This window comes from Ambystoma mexicanum, chromosome 11, assembly GCF_040938575.1.
Source record: "Ambystoma mexicanum isolate Mex_15411 chromosome 11, UKY_AmexF1_1, whole genome shotgun sequence".
Taxonomy (NCBI): Eukaryota; Metazoa; Chordata; class Amphibia; order Caudata; family Ambystomatidae; genus Ambystoma; species Ambystoma mexicanum.
In genome coordinates this window covers 822,619,373-822,625,266 of record NC_090934.1, presented here as the reverse complement: position 1 = coordinate 822,625,266, position 5,894 = coordinate 822,619,373, and the positions used below count along the sequence as shown (strand labels likewise).

Genomic DNA, 5,894 nt, shown 5'->3' with positions numbered 1-5,894 from the left:
CTTCTCAGAAAGGTACCTACGTATAGAAACCTTGGTGCACTCTTGCTAAATCTGCTGGAATGTGTCTTCTATTGTGCCCAAGGTGGTTGTGTATTTGGGGACTCAGGGAAGCAAGGGAGCAGTCTAATGCACTGCAGTGCTAAGAGAGGCATGCCTTTTTCAGAAAAAAGTTCAGGTTTTCTGCAAATCAGAAAAAAATAGCAATGCAATCAGGCCAAAGGCAGAACACACATGCCAGTGAGTCTCTGTGGCGCAATTGGTTAGCGTGTTCGGCTGTTAACCGAAAAGACGCTGCTGTTTTTGGCACAAAGACACAGAGTGTTCCACTCAGTAAACCTGAGTCATTTCTCCCGTGTTCTCTGGGTTCAGCCTACTGTCCCCTTTTAACACAAGTGCACAACTGTGGCTTTCTCCTCATAGCAAGTTATGCCTACACAGAGGACATTTGGTGCACTGTTGATGGGCTCTGTCCTCTACTAAATCCCCTGTGTTTGTGGATTACGGGGGGTAGGGAAGTGCTTGATACCCTGATTTGCTGTGGGAAATAGAGCTATTTTAGAAATATTTTCAGGTTGCCTGGGAAGCATAAGCAAACAGCACACCAATCAGGCCCCAGTGTAAGCACTGCATGAGTCTCTGTGGCGCAATCGGTTAGCGCGTTCGGCTATTAACCGAAAGGTTGGTGGTTCAAGCCCACCCAGGGACGATGCATTTTGGCTCAAAAATTCAGCATGACCAACAATGAACTTCTGTTTACCTCTCGCAGGTCTCGTCTACTGACGTCCAAAAAATCCAATAAACTGCAAGCAATTCTTCTCGCTTGCTTTAGTTTTTCAAAACTTGCCATTCAATTCATAAACATCAAGACTTCATGGGAAGGGTTTGGCTGCAGCGTGTACTGATGCACAGAAGGAAGCTATCCTAGCAAGTCTACTTAAAGAAGCAATGAGGCTCTGCAGGTCCATGTTCGTCTCCTACCTTTATTCTGTCATCAGACACACCAGGTGGACTGCCACAAGGACCTCGTGGCGCAATGGTAGCGCGTCTGACTCCAGATCAGAAGGTTGCGTGTTCAAATCACGTCGGGGTCATACTTGCTTTTCCCACTCTGAAATATAAAATTGCTCTTCAGTATCTCGTTATTTCAACCTGACTGCATCTTTGTGCTCTGGGCCTAGTTGTTCTGGCGTTTCGAATGTAAGCTTTGCAGCAGGGAAGTATCATATTGACAGACACCCATGAATGACATGGTCAACCTTTAAAGCAGGCCAATCTCTATGTTTTACTGGATGCAGCAGAAGTATTTCCTCTTTACCATCTCTTCAAGTGGGCCTGACTGATGTGCTGTTTTGTGCACGCTACGTGGGCTTTGTAAAGCATACCTCTGCCATTTGCATGGCCTCCTAGCGCTGTCAATATTTTCGTGTAATCGCTGAATGCTGCACTGTCCTGGGAACTCTAGGTGTGACTAAAGGATATATACTGGGGCCCCGAAAGGGGGTCGGCAGTCTAGTGGCAATGCCCATCACTTTGCAGTTTGGGTTTGTGAGTTCAGGTACCGGTCTGGTGTCGGAAACCTGTAAGCGCCCTCCCAATCAACTGTCGGTCCTGGATTGTGAGGATTTCCCCTTATACTGGTCTCAGTAGACACATTTCCATTTTACTTTTTCACTCTCGCATTGCCTATTTCTCTCTCTCTCATAGATACATTATAGACAAGAGAGACATTGTCAGCGAGAGGGCTTCACAGCACCTTCCCCCATTTCCCTAAGTGCATTGCAAGGGGCTCTGGGAGGCGTGCACATTTGTCTGAAACACAAAGATCCACTGGCAATAAAAAGGGTAGGTCCCTAGTTTGCATTTCTTAGAATTTGAGGTGACACTCAGAGTTGTCTCGGGCGTGACTGTACCTTTCATAGGAGATGTGCTAATCCCCAAACCCTCTTCCTTTGTCCCAGTAATCTGTCTTAGTGTCTCTAGCAAGTTGTTTTCTGAAACAAAGCTTACCTGAACATCCTGTAAAATTGGTAACTTTTCAGTAGCAGTACAGTGCAGTATATAGCATTCCTGTTGCGCACAGCATCTAGATCCAAAAATTGCTTACTCTACCCCAGAAATTAGAATTCACCCAGTCAAACAGAGGGATCTATAAAGAGCATGGCAAGTAGTTAACATAAGCTACTTCCCCCAAGTTCTCTTGGTGCACTCTGCTGCCCTCTTTTAACAGAAGAATGCAACTGCAGGTCTTGCTTCTCAGCAAGGTACCTACATATAGAATCCTTGGTGCACTCTTGCTAAATCTGCTGGAATGTATCTTCTATTGTGCCCAAGGTGGTTGTGTATTTGGGGACTCAGGGAAGCAAGGGAGCAGTCTAATGCACTGCAGTGCTAAGAGAGGCATGCCTTTTTCAGAAACAAGTTCAGGTTTTCTGCCAATCAGAAAAAAATAGCAATGCAATCAGGCCAAAGGCAGAACACACATGCCAGTGAGTCTCTGTGGCGCAATTGGTTAGCGTGTTCGGCTGTTAACCGAAAAGACGCTGCTGTTTTTGGCACAAAGACACAGAGTGTTCCACTCAGTAAACCTGAGTCATTTCTCCCGTGTTCTCTGGGTTCAGCCTACTGTCCCCTTTTAACACAAGTGCGCAACTGTGGCTTTCTCCTCATAGCAAGTTATGCCTATACAGAGGACATTTGGTGCACTGTTAATGGGCTCTGTCCTCTACTAAATCCCCTGTGTTTGTGGATTAGGGGAGGTAGGGAAGTGCTTGATACCCTGATTTGCTGTGGGAAATAGAGCTATTTTAGAAATATTTTCAGGTTGCCTGGGAAGCATAAGCAAACAGCACACCAATCAGGCCCCTGTGTAAGAACTGCATGAGTCTCTGTGGCGCAATCGGTTAGCGCGTTCGGCTGTTAACCGAAAGGTTGGTGGTTCAAGCCCACCCAGGGACGATGCATTTTGGCTCAAAAATTCAGCGTGACCAACTATGAACTTCTGTTTACCTCTCGCAGGTCTCGTCTGCTGACGTCCAAAAAATCCAATAAACTGCAAGCAATTCTTCTCGCTTGCTTTAGTTTTTCAAAACTTGCCATTCAATTCATAAACATCAAGACTTCATGGGAAGGGTTTGGCTGCAGCGTGTACTGATGCACAGAAGGAAGCTATCCTAGCCAGTCTACTTAAAGAAGCAATGAGGCTCTGCAGGTCCATGTACGTCTCCTACCTTTATTCTGTCATCAGACACACCAGGTGGATTGCCACAAGGACCTCGTGGCGCAATGGTAGCGCGTCTGACTCCAGATCAGAAGGTGTCGTGTTCAAATCACGTCGGGGTCATATTTGCTTTTCCCACTCTGAAATATAAAATTGCTCTTCAGTATCTCGTTATTTCAACCTGACTGCATCTTTGTGCTCTGGGCCTAGTTGTTCTGGCGTTTGGAATGTAAACTTTGCAGCAGGGAAGTATCATATTGACAGACACCCATGAAGGACATGGTCAACCTTTAAAGCAGGCCAATCTCTATGTTTTACTGGATGCAGCAGAAGTATTTCCTCTTTACCATCTCTTCAAGTGGGCCTGACTGATGTGCTGTTTTGTGCACGCTACGTGGGCTTTGTAAAGCATACCTCTGCCATTTGCATGGCCTCCTAGCGCTGTCAATATTTTCGTGTAATCGCTGAATGCTGCACTGTCCTGGGAACTCTAGGTGTGACTAAACGATATATGCTGGGGCCCCGAAAGGGGGTCGGCAGTCTAGTGGCAATGCCCATCACTTTGCAGTTTGGGTTTGTGAGTTCAGGTACCGGTCTGGTGTCAGAAAACTGTAAGCGCCCTCCCAATCAACTGTCGGTCCTGGATTGTGAGGATTTCCCCTTATACTGGTCTCAGTAGACACATTTCCATTTTACTTTTTCACTCTCGCATTTCCTATTTCTCTCTCTCTCATAGATACATTATAGACAAGAGAGACATTGTCAGCGAGAGGGCTTCACAGCACCTTCCCCCCTTTCCCTAAGTGCATTGCAAGGGGCTCTGGGAGGCGTGCACATTAGTCTGAAACACAAAGATCCACTGGCAATAAAAAGCGTAGGACCCCAATTCGCATTTCTTAGAATTTGAGGAGGCACTCAGAGTTGTCTCGGGCGTGACTGTACCTTTCATAGGAGATGTGCTAATCCCCAAACCCTCTTCCTTTGTCCCAGTAATCTGTCCTAGGGCCTCTAGCAAGTTGTTTTCTGAAACAAAGCTTACCTGAACATCCTGTAAAATTGGTAACTTTTCAGTAGCAGTACAGTGCAGTATATAGCATTCCTGTTGCGCACAGCATCTAGATCCAAAAATTGCTTACTCTACCCCAGAAATTAGAATTCACTCAGTCAAACAGAGGGATCTATAAAGAGCATGGCAAATAGTTAACATAAGCTACTTCCCCCAAGTTCTCTTGGTGCACTCTGCTGCCCTCTTTTAACAGAAGAATGCAACTGCAGGTCTTGCTTCTCAGCAAGGTACCTACATATAGAAACCTTGGTGCACTCTTGCTAAATCTGCTGGAATGTGTCTTCTATTGTGCCCAAGGTGGTTGTGGATTTGGGGACTCAGGGAAGCAAGGGAGCAGTCTAATGCAGTGCAGTGCTAAGAGAGGCATGCCTTTTTCAGAAAAAAGTTCAGGTTTTCTGCCAATCAGAAAAAAATAGCAATGCAATCAGGCCAAAGGCAGAGCACACATGCCAGTGAGTCTCTGTGGCGCAATTGGTTAGCGCGTTCGGCTGTTAACCGAAAAGACGCTGCTGTTTTTGGCACAAAGACACAGAGTGTTCCACTCAGTAAACCTGAGTCATTTCTCCCGTGTTCTCTGGGTTCAGCCTACTGTCCCCTTTTAACACAAGTGCGCAACTGTGGCTTTCTCCTCATAGCAAGTTATGCCTACACAGAGGACATTTGGTGCACTGTTGATGGGCTCTGTCCTCTACTAAATCCCCTGTGTTTGTGGATTAGGGGAGGTAGGGAAGTGCTTGATACCCTGATTTGCTGTGGGAAATAGAGCTATTTTAGAAATATTTTCAGGTTGCCTGGGAAGCATAAGCAAACAGCACACCAATCAGGCCCCAGTGTAAGCACTGCGTGAGTCTCTGTGGCGCAATCGGTTAGCGCGTTCGGCTGTTAACCGAAAGATTGGTGGATCAAGCCCACCCAGGGACGATGCATTTTGGCTCAAAAATTCAGCATGACCAACTATGAACTTCTGTTTACCTCTCGCAGGTCTCGTCTGCTGACGTCCAAAAAATCCAATAAACTGCAAGCAATTCTTCTCGCTTGCTTTAGTTTTTCAAAACTTGCCATTCAATTCATAAACATCAAGACTTCATGGGAAGGGTTTGGCTGCAGCGTGTACTGATGCACAGAAGGAAGCTATCCTAGCCAGTCTACTTAAAGAAGCAATGAGGCTCTGCAGGTGCATGTACGTCTCCTACCTTTATTCTGTCATCAGACACACCAGGTGGACTGCCACAAGGACCTCGTGGCGCAATGGTAGCGCGTCTGACTCCAGATCAGAAGGTTGCGTGTTCAAATCACGTCGGGGTCATATTTGCTTTTCCCACTCTGAAATACAAAATTGCTCTTCAGTATCTCGTTATTTCAACCTGACTGCATCTTTGTGCTCTGGGCCTAGTTGTTCTGGCGTTTCGAATGTAAGCTTTGCAGCAGGGAAGTATCATATTGACAGACACCCATGAAGGACATGGTCAACCTCTAAAGCAGGCCAATCTCTATGTTTTACTGGATGCAGCAGAAGTATTTCCTCTTTACCATCTCTTCAAGTGGGCCTGACTGATGTGCTGTTTTGTGCACGCTACGTGGGCTTTGTAAAGCATACCTCTGCCATTTGCA

The 5,894-nt window shown here is 46.2% G+C and overlaps 6 non-coding genes across 6 annotated transcripts; all 6 read left to right on the top strand.

Annotated features, from left to right (window-relative positions):
• Positions 1-632: 632 nt before the first annotated feature.
• Positions 633-706, top strand: TRNAN-AUU (transfer RNA asparagine (anticodon AUU)). Its single transcript has one exon. It is a non-coding gene; the product is annotated as a tRNA-Asn (tRNA).
• Positions 707-1,019: 313 nt separating this feature from the next.
• Positions 1,020-1,091, top strand: TRNAW-CCA (transfer RNA tryptophan (anticodon CCA)). Its single transcript has one exon. It is a non-coding gene; the product is annotated as a tRNA-Trp (tRNA).
• A 1,790-nt stretch (positions 1,092-2,881) lies between these two features.
• On the top strand, positions 2,882-2,955 carry TRNAN-GUU (transfer RNA asparagine (anticodon GUU)). Its single transcript has one exon. It is a non-coding gene; the product is annotated as a tRNA-Asn (tRNA).
• A 313-nt stretch (positions 2,956-3,268) lies between these two features.
• TRNAW-CCA (transfer RNA tryptophan (anticodon CCA)) lies at positions 3,269-3,340 on the top strand. Its single transcript has one exon. It is a non-coding gene; the product is annotated as a tRNA-Trp (tRNA).
• A 1,790-nt stretch (positions 3,341-5,130) lies between these two features.
• Positions 5,131-5,204, top strand: TRNAN-GUU (transfer RNA asparagine (anticodon GUU)). Its single transcript has one exon. It is a non-coding gene; the product is annotated as a tRNA-Asn (tRNA).
• Positions 5,205-5,517: 313 nt separating this feature from the next.
• TRNAW-CCA (transfer RNA tryptophan (anticodon CCA)) lies at positions 5,518-5,589 on the top strand. The gene has a single exon. It is a non-coding gene; the product is annotated as a tRNA-Trp (tRNA).
• Positions 5,590-5,894: the final 305 nt, after the last annotated feature.